The sequence below is a fragment of the Myiozetetes cayanensis genome, unplaced genomic scaffold (assembly GCF_022539395.1).
Source record: "Myiozetetes cayanensis isolate MyiCay16 unplaced genomic scaffold, myiCay2020 scf6-25, whole genome shotgun sequence".
NCBI classification, from domain to species: domain Eukaryota; kingdom Metazoa; phylum Chordata; class Aves; order Passeriformes; family Tyrannidae; genus Myiozetetes; species Myiozetetes cayanensis.
The window spans coordinates 61,523,321-61,536,608 of record NW_026087853.1 but is presented as its reverse complement, the minus strand read 5'-3'; positions in this window follow the sequence as shown (position 1 = coordinate 61,536,608).

The window sequence follows — 13,288 nt, the reverse complement described above, 5'->3', positions numbered from 1 at the left end:
AATCAACCTTTCATAAACCAGTGTTCCTAAAAAAAAAAACAAACATTTAAAAAGTCAAATGTTTGAGTACTGTTTAAAAACAAATGGAAAATATCTGGATGCAAATATTTGAACAAAGAATTCCCCTGGTTTTCTCCAGCCAAGAAGCAGGCATTGCATACAATGTATCTGGCCAAACACACTCAGATAACAGCTCAAATCTTGAATATTCATGGCTAGTCACAACATGAATAATCCTCATGTTGAAAAAATTGGAATAGAATCTATTTCAGAGCATTCTGTAAAATAAGAGGAAGAAAATTCACCACAGAGAAATTCTTTGCCCTGTTATAACCTCCAAAGTTACAGTTTTCCACACTGTAGCATTAGTCAGATTTGGTATATGCAATATAATTTAACAACTGGTTTTTCCTTACTTCAGGTTTCCAAGCAGTGAAATTCCCTCTTTCCCTGTCCTCTCCCCTAGGGATCACTGCCTTAATTAAAACTTACAGGATCTTCATGGTAAAGGACAGTACCAGGTAAGTAAATACAAGTACATAGCTATATTACAAGTAGCCCACACACAGGTTTTAAAAGCTTTCCACTCTTAAGGAAATGCCTAAAATTAAGTGCAGATTCACAGGGATTCTGTTTTCCTTAAAAAATTATAAAGAATAACTTAAAAATCCCAGGTTTTGTGTGTTCAGGGGTTTCCTTTATAACAGTCTTTCCAGTATTCTCCCTTCAGAATCAGCTATGGGCTCTCCATGGCAGGCCAGCACAAAATATGTCAATATTTCATTTAAGATTGAATAAAATTAAGATGGAGGTATCCCCTTTTATTTTCTGAGTTAGACTAGAAACATTTTTTTAATTTGATTCTGGTTTTCCCTCTTAATTGGGATTTCTTTTTGGTGTCATTACCCACTGCAGATAGCTGTGAACAGCTGGAAAATGTGCTTTGACTTATCACAGGGATAGGGGAGATAAAACTAATTTAGCCACTAAAAATACACAATGATAACAATTCACTGCTGCTTTTGAGACTGATCTTAAAGATTTTAACTGACTGACCCACCCTTGAAATCTCCAGTTGAAAGCTGTAAGGGAGGCAGTGAAGAAAGGAAAGCTGGAGCCAACTTTCCTCCCAGATCTTAGTCAAGAAGAAGCACCAGATCACCCAGTGGTGCACAACATTCACACACACACAGATATATTCCTGTATAAATCATCTGGGTATCCTCTTGAACACCTGTTTTGTTTTATCCCAATTGGCAGAGACAGCATTTAATTGAGAGAATTTATGGGGATGGCCAATGCTGGGTCTCAAATCATAAGGCAGCAAAGCAGGTCATTTTTGTCTTAAGTCCACAGTGAAAGATAGATGAGTTGAGTTTTTCTCTTGGAGGTGTTTACACAAAATCCCAGGGGGAAAAAATGGTGCAATTGTTCATGGGAATTTCTTCCCATGAGCAGATGCAGTACAACTGAATTTGAATTTATTATGTCACGCATTTTGTGCAGGTGACAGGTCCTTTAAGGGCTTAGGAGGGTCTGGTTCATACCAGCTGTGGTTTTTAGAGTCATAATCTCATCTCAGAGTTTTCCTTCCTCATCAACGCAGCATATTCCGGTTTTCTGGCTATTTTTAAGTAATGGTTTATTTTTTAAGTGGTGCTTTAAGGACAACTTGCATCTGCTTGGAATATTATGTTTGCATGCTGCTTATCAGGTTTTACATTTGGTAAAAGTTAATAACAGAAAAGTGGATTAAATGCAAAAGCAGCAGAATAATAATTCCCAAAGAGCACTGTTTGTTTCTATAATTCAAAATGTCATATACAGGGTATGAAATCACTTATTCAGTCAAGCTGAATTATATTTTTTTATTAAGTTTTACACCTGTTATATTCAGCACCAGTGATTTCAAGTTCTGTAGTTAAATTTGTGTTAGAAAGCTGGGATATGTGTTACCATTAAAACAGACACTAAATTCCTGTTAGCACTACATACAATTTAAAATCTTATCTAAATTTCATCAACATTGTCATTGCAGTAAATTATACTGATGAGGGCAATGCAATCATTTGGTTTGATTGCCAGAAGGCTCAGAATACCTTTTTTCAATTTAGATTTTTTAATAGCTGCATTTACTGTTAAAAATGTTGATAAAGTGCCTTTTTGCTCTAAAAAAAAAATAAATTGCAATTGAAAAGGTTAAGAATTTTTCTCTACTGTAAAATTCTTCCTTTCTGTCATGAAGAAATTTCTAAGGCAGCCAACAAGAATGTTCTAATTCTTTTGTCCCCATTTCTCAAAATATCAAAATGATGTTATGTGCCTTGTTGTCCCAGATTGTCTGTCGGGAGATTGGAGAACAGATCATTTTATGATAACCCAGAAATAATGAGCCAAACACTATCCCTAATTGTAATACCCACACTCCTGATAGCAGCTGGGCTGGAGATGCTGTGGTAGAACACAGAGTTCGGGTTGGATTAGCTCTACAAGAAAATACACAAAATATTTGCTGCACCTTTGATATTTGCAGTGCCCCATGAGGGCTAAATATCAACCCTCAGCATTAAAGATACAGTGAATTTCTTTGCACTGGCACAGAAGTCTCTAGAAGGGCTGTAACAGATTGGATTTCCTCAGGGGCTGATGCAGCCCCAAACATGTACAAGTACATCATTATATTTTATCTGTGCTCATGACAGCGTTCACTGGGCTCACCACTTCTGCCTCAGTGCTGTCATTTCAAACCAGGCTCCAGCCTTTCCACTATTTCAAGTGTGCTCTGCACATGACAGCACGCTTTCCAACCACCTGCAGCTACTTCAATGCTACATGTATATTTGTCATATCTACATTTAAATATTTATGGATAGTCAGGCATTGGAACAGCTGCCCAGGGCAGTGGGGGAGTCACCATTCCTGGTGGGATTTAGATATGGCACCTGAGGAGGACATGGTTGAGTGGTGGGCTTGGCAGTGCTGGGTTAATGGTTGGACTCTATTTTAAAAGGCTTTTCCAATCTAAATTATTACATATATATATATATATATCTATATATCACATCACACATACAACCTCTAGAAAGTCTCTCCTTCACCCTGGTGAAAATACCTTCCTTTGCCAAGCAGGCAGCTGTGGGAGGCTTCCCTTCAGAAAGCTGCTCGGGCACTCCTAGGAAATGCAGGATACCCCATTTCAAAACAACTTCCAGACCTCACAGTGTTCCCAGACAATAAAAAAACCTCTGTGCTCCTTAGGAAACAAATCTGCTGCCCATCCAATGGGTGACAGCTCATACAGATACTTGAGTCTACCTGTGACAGCTGCTAAGCAGAAACCAGCTGTCACCTGCCTGGGCTTTGCCTCCCAAGATCCTTATGGAATCCTGCTCACAGTGACACTGATATCAGGTACATTTACCTATCAACAGAATTAGCCAGAGGGGTCAATAATTAGGAAAACCCTTATGCTCTCCTATTCATTGCATCCAATTTAAAGCAAACAAGAAGAGGCTTCACACTGCCAGGTCAGATCCCTGGAACAGCTCCCAGCATTAAATAATTAAGGCTCTCCACTCTCCCATCCTCAGGGGATGTGGCTATCAGTTCCCTCACTGCACTGTGAAACCTGAACAGCGGAAAGAGCGGAGCTCTGAGCACTGACACAGCCTGGCATCAGCAGCTGAGAACTGAGCAAAGCCAGGCAATCTGCCCCAAAATAAAAGCCTGCCCATCCAGGCACGACTCCTCCATGCAAAGCACAAGGATGTGAAGCCCGGTGACCCAGCATTTTGGACAGCCAAAGACGATGCCCCAGACTTAAAGTTGAGTTTCCCTCAGGCACAAGAGCAACAGAAGTAGGAGAAAGCCTCTCTTTCTTTGAGAGAAAGCAGAACAAAGTTATTTCCTATGCTTTGAGTCAATCTGCAAAGGCCAACCTCTGCCAAATTTGACACTTGTGGAGCATGACCACAAGTTAAGTGCTTTGAGGCTTCTAAAGGGAACAGAAACTAAAGCAAAAGTGCCTTAAAAGTACCAATAGGGTTCCTGCACTATTCACTCTTCCCAAAAACAAACACATAAACAAGGATCAATAAACATTCTCTTTTTTAGAGCAGATTAAGTCACTCCAAAGTATCTTTCAACCAAATTACTCCCCATGTTTTTAAAGACTTCCAAGGGCCCAGTTAATTATACCCCAGCCACGGCTGTATCTCCTGTTGTCCCTTCTCCCATCTAGTATCATTTTAAGTGAGACATCCTTCCATTTGGCTGCAGAGCTTTGGAAGTGCTGGCATGTGGCTCTGGAGATCCCTTTCCCATCTGTTCAAATCATTTTTTTATGTTCCTGGGCTGAAAGTGCAGTTGTTGTACTCTGATTCCTTCAAATACCCATCTGAATACTTAATTTGCCTGCTGGGAGGAGGTTTGCCCATTCCAGTGTTCCTTATTCCACAGACACACGAGTGTTCTCTATGTCTGCATTCTGCTGTTCCCGACCCACGTGAAGGGGAGATCACTTTTCTCACGGCTCAGGTACTGGCAAACAAATTCCCACCTGACAGGGAGTTGCTCAAGGACCACAGTGGTGGTATAAGTGCTGTAGCTCGCTTGATTCTCCGTTATTAATGTGCCAAATGACCAGTTTATCAGAGATGATGCAGCCAAAAGAATGGAAATCAGCTACTGCCTGTGGCTTAAAACTGAAACGAGAGCACAACATCCAGAAATGCATCACAGTTAAAGTGCCTCTCTACGGCTGTCACAGACAACAATGAAGAGGATGCACATGGCTCTAAATTACTGTATCTAAAGCTTTGATCTGTATTTTACAGATCATTCACGTATTAAGTGGCAGGTGTGTGTTTCTGCTTCTTATTTAGAAAACCCCCCAGCTGCTTTCAGGGAATTCAGCTCTGGGAGCCCGGAGCGTTCCAGTTTCAATCTGCATTCTGGGACAGGTAGCAGAGACCAATTAATCAGGAAAGCTCCCTCTGGTCTCACCTTCTTTTGTCTTTGAACAGCACGACAGAAAATAAAAATGGGTCATCAATGCCTTAGCAAGAGGCTACGAGATCCTTTCCTTGAAGAAATGCTGGACTTCAGAGAGACAGAGACAAACAACCCTGTGCTCGATGCCAAAGCACATCAGCTGGGCATTGTTTGTCTTCAGAGCAGCACTAAAATCCTGGTTTACTGCAAGGACACTGACAGCTTTCAGCTTTTGAAATCCTGGGTCAAACAAAGGAGCTGGAAGATGTAACAGTGAGGAACAGATGAGGTCAGTGCTCCATAAAGATACCCATGAGAAACAGGGGGATTTGGGCAAGAAAGGCCAAACACCTGGGACACAGGATGTGCTTCCAAGTTCCAAGCAATAGGTAGATGAGAAAAGCGTGTCTGTGGGTAAATAAATTAGCTGGGAAAATGGGCAGTGCAAAAAAGAGGCAGAAATGGGAGAAACTTGTCCCAAGAGTCATAAAGCTTCATTATCCTTCTCTTGGTTTACATGCAGAGAGTGAGGAGGGACTGTACACAAAACCAAGGGGGAGGAGAGGGAAATAAATGGCAATTCAAATCTCTGACTTGGCAGAAATCAGCCAAACAAATACAATTTAACAGCAGGAACAGATTCCTTGGGATTGCCAGAACAGGCAGAAGCAGTAGGATGAAATCCATGTTACATTTGTTACAGATATACAGAAAAAAAGAGAGGGAAAAAAAAAACCCCCAACACAGAAGCAGACAGCTCTACAAGCATGATTTGAATACTAAAAATAGCAGAAAATAGTTGGCATGGAACATTTAGCAAATTATACCTAAATTGCATTCAGTCAGCGTGAATTTACCCACAGAGAGCTGGTAACAAATCTCCTCTTGACTTGCTGAGGAAGCAGCAATACAGAAAAGACTTTGCAGAGAGAGAATCTGCAGGTGTAATTGCATGGCCTGCAGGAAATATTTTTATTTATATCCACATGTATCTATATGTAAAAACAGCTGGAAGTTAAACATGAATAGGGGACCAACCACTACAATCAAACTGCACTCACTGCAATAGGAAAGAACAGGAATAAATTAAAAGAGCTCTTACATTACAGGACACCAAGGGAGTAAAAGGTCTTGAATGACAAGGCATATTCTGCACTATTCCCAGGAAAACACCTGGGGATGTGTGTGGGCAAGGATCCCAAGAGAGATGTTTTGTGTTTAACCAGAAGTAAGCCACACCCTCCTCCCCAACTACTGAATGAATGAAAAAAATAAAATAAAATTAAGCTTTGAGCATATGAGATTTAAAAATCTCAAATTTTAAGGTTGAAAGAGTGTGATAAATTATCCTGACTTCACAGGGAATGCAGTGCAAAGGATCTCACCCAGTAATTCCTGTCTAGACAACCATGTATCTAGGAAAAATACTTAGTCTCAATTTAAATAGTTCAACAAATTCACTATGTCCGTAGGTTAATTGTTCTGATGCTTAATTACTCTCAGTGAATCTTAAATGTGCCTTGAATTAGTCTGTCTCCAGTTCCCAAACTCTGGACTTTGTTGCGTTTTGTTTGATTTCAAAGCTCTCTAAAATCCTCTTTCTGGAGGTTCTACAGCTTTACACTAAGTTTCCTTATCTTGTAGTAGGTTGGACTTGTTTAGTTTCTCATTATTAAACATAATTTTGAGATTCAAAGTAATTTTTTTCTCATTCTTTCCAAGTTTTTTTTTCCCCTCCACATAATTTAGACACAGTTTACTAGGAAATGCCTAATCAGCAAACAGTCATAAAGTTTGATTTAAAAAATAACTATTAAAGCAATTGTATCTTGATATGTAGCAGAAAGTCAGGTCTGAATTCCTGAAAAGGATTTTACAATCTGGCTTCTGATAGTTAACCCTGATTCAGTGTTTTCCTTATTTTTTTACACTTAATCAGAAGAAAATCTGGGGCAGCTACACAGTTCTGGTTAAAGGAAGGGAAAAAAATGGACAACACAGGTTCAAGAGAGGATAACAGATAATAAGCCTTAATGCCTCTAAATGACAGAGAAAGAAGGTTAAACATGCTGTGGAAAAGAGAAAATTAACAGAAGACCTCACTGATATCTAAAATACCTTTAGGGAATAGAAAGGATGAATTTTAGTAGACCAGCAATTTACCAGAGAACTATGCAAGCACGATTAATTAATTAACATCTGTATTAGTTAATGACGATGGAAAGCTCTGTGTTATTGCTGAGCTGGAGGAGAAGGAAAAAGAAAACCAGCAGAGGACTTGATCCTTTTGAATGCAGAAGTTTAACAGGGGACTGGGGAGGGATCACCAAGCTTGGAAAACACATGGAGGAGGGAAGGGGATGGAGCTGCTTTGGCCAGGCTCAATTTTTTAGATAATAAAAGAGTTCTTTCTTCATTTTTTGCCATCCCTGCCTTCAAAATAAGCATGAGTGTTTTCCAGTTAACTTAGTTCCAGACTCTCTTTACAGAAAGGATTTACCTCTCCCTGGTCCTGAGGAAATATTCAATATTCCAACTTCATAACAGAAAAAACCTCTCAGGATAATTACAAAGAGAGTATCTGAAGAGGTTGCAAAATCTCTGTCCTTGGATGGTTTTAAGACCTGGTTGGACAAAGCCCTGAAGTGGCCTCACAAATTCAGGCTTGGCCCTCCGAGCTGTTATACAAGGTTTTATAACTTAAATAACACAAACTATGAATCCTGGTAAATTTATAAGGGAAATATTTACATAATTTACCAAAATATGACATATTTAAATAACAAAAAACATATAACAAATAAGTTGGGATGTTTTTACTGGGAGCAGTTAAACACATTGGGGTCTCTGAAGTGTTTTAGTGGGTCTTGATAACTATCAAAGTGTTTTGAAGCAGGTCTATTTTTCAAGCAAGAGGCTGATTTAATATCCAACAGAAGCTTTCACCTCAGTCCGCTTGATTTGGAGAGGTGAAGACTTGTTTTAATTGAAATTCAGTTTAAAAGAAATATTTGGAACTTACTTCTCTTTTTCCTTTGATCATGAAAAACAACTGGCAACAAGTGGTTCCTTTCAGCCAACAAAATTCATTAATTGCTTATAAAAATACTTTTGCTCACCAATTTTCATGATTAATGGCTAGAACTCATTAGATGCTTTTATACTGTAACTTTATATATTGTTTTCTACTGTAAATATATTATTTAAAATATTAGATGCTTTACAATGTCACCATATCTACAACTTGCTGCATGTACCCCCTTTTAGATACAAACTCAAACAAATTTTTTTTTAATCCTTGAGATTTCAGCAATGAAATTTAAAAAAAAAAAAAAAAAAAAAAAAGCTCAGTTTCTCTGGCATCAGCCCAGGTTTCTCACAATGAACTCCTGCAGTTTTTGGTTAAGCCTCTTAAGTTTCCTGTGCCTCAGGGAATGGCAATAATCTCTCTAGTACTCAGAACTGTCTTTAAAAGCTACTTTTGTCCACTCCAGTTTGTGTGTACAGTACCATTGACCCACTGCTCATTTTCAATGCTTAACAATTTCGATACAAACTTCTGTGATAACCTTGACACCGCTTTTGCCAGGGCACAGAAGCCCCAGAGCAGCAGCACCTCACTGCCCTGATGTTTAGCTGAGATACAACAGAGAAAGTCACAGTGCAAAGAATTAGAAGAAAATGCCAGGGCCACGTTGCTCTGATCAGAAAACCACGATGAAACTGTTCCTGTGATTCTGGGACAGTCCTATTTAGTTGTATTTATAACAGAATTCCCTTGCACAGATACAGTTCACTAATAAAACCAGGGAGAAAGCTTTTCTCACAGCTTTGATAACTCCTGACAGTGAAATCCCTCGGATCTCTGAGGAACCCCTCAGTCCAGGAGCATAAAACTGAAAATAAATCCCCACTGAATGCACAGCCTGTGCTGATTTTTGGTTCTTCCCTCAGGCTACCCTCCCGCTGAATCCAAAGCCTTCTTTCAAGAGACTGTAAAGACTTAGTGCAAGAACCCTTTTTTAATGGAAAAAGTAGAAATTTGTCTGGTTTCTTGCACCACTTTTGTGTAAGTGTGACATCCACTGGCAGGCAGTGGAGAGGAAAGCTGATCCAGCGAGTAGTTCCATAAACTGCAGCATCCCAGAGCTCTGCTTTTATTGTAACCTCTTATTCAAACAAACTTTACCAACATATTTGCCCAACATGGGCCTCAGAGTGAAAATAGTTTTGAGAGAGGAAAAGATATTAATTAAAAGCAAGCAATAAATTCAGAGGTGTTTACTACTATCCCTCCTTTTTCTCATAAGAGAACTGAAAGCATAGCAGGTCAAAGTAACAGTTAGTTTAAAAAAATCCCTGGTAAAGTTTTGCAGCAACAGTCATGGCTTAACAATTGTCCACCAGATGCTGGTGTGGAAAAAGAGACGTTCACAGAAACAGCTTCATGCTTGAAACACAGAACTGTTACCAGTTGTTATGATGTCTGGTTTTGATGATTGTTCTTTGAGAGCTTGGGCAAGTGAAAAAAATTACCCTGCATTTGTAAAAGAGACAAAGCAATCACAGATGAATTAAAAAAATCAGACTGGGACAGACCTTTGGTGTTCACCTGGTCCAACCCCCTGTGTGAAGCAGAGCCAACTTGTAAATTAAATCAGGTTGTTTATGGCAATGTCCAGGCAAGTTTGAAAAGCCTCAGAGGATGAAGATTTCCCCCAGTGCCCCAGGCAGCCTCTGCCAGTGCTTATCCACACACAGGAGAACAGTGCTGTCCATAAATCTAACTGGAGGTTCCCTTTTCCTGCCTGTGACCATTGCTTTGGCCATGCCCTTTGTTGTCCTGGGAAGGGTTTCCTTCATCTCCATGACCTGCCCGTGCCCACCTTTGGCAGTCCCGGCCCAAGACTACAGAAAGAGGTATTGCTGGATTTGGGACATGGACAAGAACTCCTGTTCTTGAGAGAGAACACCACATTCTCTCCCCTGATGCTGAAGATTCCTGAAACAGGAGGGCAGTGCAATAAAACCCTGCCAGTGGAAGGGGCAGCCAACTCCCCTTCGTCTGCCTTCCCTTGGAATCAGCCTATAGGACTATCCAAAAACAATTCAACTCACTAACCCAGCTGGAAGCTAATTAGTCAACACAAACAAAAGAGACCACAGACCAGGCAAAAGGAAAGGGAAGAAAACTGATGAGAGGGGAGAAAAAGCCCCTGCCTTGCTGATGGCAACAAGCCAGCAGATCAACTTGGACATCTGTGAAACTGCAACCTAAAAAACACAAATCTTTAGGATACTAAAATAATTATGACTGTTAGCCCAAGTGGTTATAGTTTTAAGCACAGAAAAATAATCTTTTAAATGGTTTAAAAATGGTCAGATGGAGGACATTTAAGTCGTCCTTCTCCAGATACTGAAGCAGATGAATGATGCATGCAAGTTCCTAAGCTATTTTTCAAAAGTGAACCACAGGCTGCTTTGTCAGGCTGATGCACAGTATTCCTCTGTCAGCAATGCCACTTAAATATTAACCAAAAATCTGCAGCAACCTTCCTACCATGAGCACCCAAAGATGGTTTATTTATCCTGCTCAGAATTTGAAGTAAAACTTCAGCTGAAACGAAATCGTGTGCAAATTGCCATCTGTGTTTATTCCAGCAGGATTATCATTTTATTTTGGAGAAAAAAAGTCGGATAAGGATTGTGGCTTTAAGGTTGCAGCATGTACAGACTTCAGGAGGTGTTTTAAACTGCATTTCTTTGCTGCTCATTTGTGAGGGATTTGAATTCCTGAGACCCTCACAGCTGTTTCACAGACTTTGTAAGCAGGTCTGTATGTTGTGGTTTATATTTTGTAAAAATCTATAATTTTGCTATTTTTTTTCCCCTAAATTGATCCCTACTCTTCACAAACTCCCTTTTCAGCCTTTGTACTTTCTCCCAGTCTCCAATGACATCAGCTGTTGTCTGGGAAACACATCTTGTGTTCTCCTGAGCATTCCAGCCCTGCTAATGAAAGAAATCCCTTCGCATCTCTGGGTCACATCACGCTCATTCAGCAGCTCTGTGAGAGAGCCAAGGAGCTGATTTAGTGAGCAACCTGCAATGCAAAATGCTCTTCACAAGACTCCCAGAGTGGAAGAGCTTCCAGAAGAAAACCTTCCTGGCCACCCCCAGGCAGTTGCCTGGTCAGGGAATTGCACACATTTAGAGAATCCCATCTTCTGTCCCTCACCAAGGACAGCAGCAAAACCTTCAGCAACTGCCATGGCCACAGGAAAAGGCTCAGAGCAGTGGTATCTTCTCCAGACAACCACCATACATCCCCTTTGGAAAATAAGTCTATATGAGAGATCAGAAGAGATTTTTGATATTTTGTTGCACAAGAAAAACCTTACCAAAAGTAAAATAAATCCAAACCCAGACCACAGCACTTAATTAATGCTTTTTTACCTAAAAAGTATGACAAAGCTCTACCCAGTTCATCCTTCTGCACCTCTGAGCAGGGAAATAGGTAGATCCAGAAACAGAGCTAAGACTAGAACAGTAGAAAGTGGGCAGATAGGATTGTCATCTGGGACTTGAGTGGCACAAACCAGGCAAGTTTAGGCAGACTGGAACCATTCTTCACCTTTTCTTTACTCTGTTGAACTAAACAAAAGTGACGCTTTCAAGGTCAAACTGCCAGGGAAGGTCAGTTCTGAAGGTGTCAGCTCTGTGAATGGTATTGTTAAATCAGGGGGGCCATTTGGGCAAGGTGATCTCTCAGCTTGGGTATTTCACAGACCACTGGAGGCCAGGACTGGATGAAATTCTCCTCTGGTTTAATTAGAGGCTTTGAAGCCCTGTAAGAAGCTAATTTTCTCTGGGCCAGATAGGAAATCAATAAAGAGAGTAAACCTGCAAAATGCACACCTGGATCATGACCAGCTCTACAGAACACTGCTCAATATCAGCATCAACTTCGGTTAAACTCTGTATTAATTCATGCCTAAGAAAGGTTATTTGCCAACAGCCTGGATGAAAAAAGACTGCTATAAAAAATGGCCTTCAGAATGGATGTTCTGTGCAAACTGAATGTGGAAAGATACTCCTGGATTGTGTCAAGGCTAAAGGGGGGGAGTGTTCATCTCATCCCACTGGCCAAAAGAGAGCAGATTCCTGAAAAACATGGCAACAGAGAACAGGAATGGATTTCAAATACCTTCCTTTTGCACAACTATATTATTTGTTGTCTCTACCCACTGACATCACCTCCGTGATTTTTTTAATGACCCACCACACTCCTGGTCCCTTGCTCCAGGGAACTCAAGCCTGCATTAAAATGATAATAAAAAAAAAAAGCCAAAGTCCTGGTGATTTATAGTCTCTTACTGAGCTGTGTAAATGATCCACTCTGCTCAGAATATTAAAGCTATTTGCCATTCAAACCCAGCCCCGATTTTCACAGAGGACCTCTCCCATTAATTGAAGGTTAAATCAATATCACTATTTCTAGGGGGTTGAAATACATGCCAGGAGACATTTCCATATTAAAATTCAACAACATATTACACCTACAAAGGCGCTCTTGCCTGAGGCAAACCTTAAACAGGAGATGTTTCAAGCCCTTAATCTCGTTCTCCTCCAGATCAGGTTGTTGTTGGGCTCAGCTTCCGCCTTCGCACATTTAATTCACATCAGACCTCGTAGCTCTCATTGCTTGCTGTCACTACATTCCTGTTCTTGGCTTCCTTCTCTCAAGACTGCTGTTTTCTGCAGTGCCCTGTAAAAACAGCACAGATGATGTGTACTTTGGATGGTTTTCACTCTTGATGCTTTGGCCCAACCTTGATGCAATGAAGACTCGGCCCTGCTGTCACACTTTAAACACAACTCAGCACATCTCCCCACAGTTTCTAGATGAGGATTTACAACAAAAATCAAGACTTTTACCTAAAACTGATGCAAGCAAAACAGATTGAGTTACAGCAGTGGCTAGTTAATGAATTGGGCCCCAAATTTTGCCCTCACCTTGTGACATTCGCTGGAGTCAGACGTGTCTCAGCCAGCAGTGGGATGGAAGACAGCCTGGATGACCCTCTGTGCTCTTTTATACTTCTAATAAGAAGAAAATGCACTGGGAATAGAATCAGAAATGTAAACATTGTCCACAATAACCTTTTAAATGTGTCAAGTGTCTTTTCCACTCCTCTTGTGAGATGTGAATGCACAATCGGGTAACGAGATCTGCAGCCTTCACTTCTGACAGAAAACGCTCCTCAGTACCATGTGTTATTAACCTCTGCAGTAA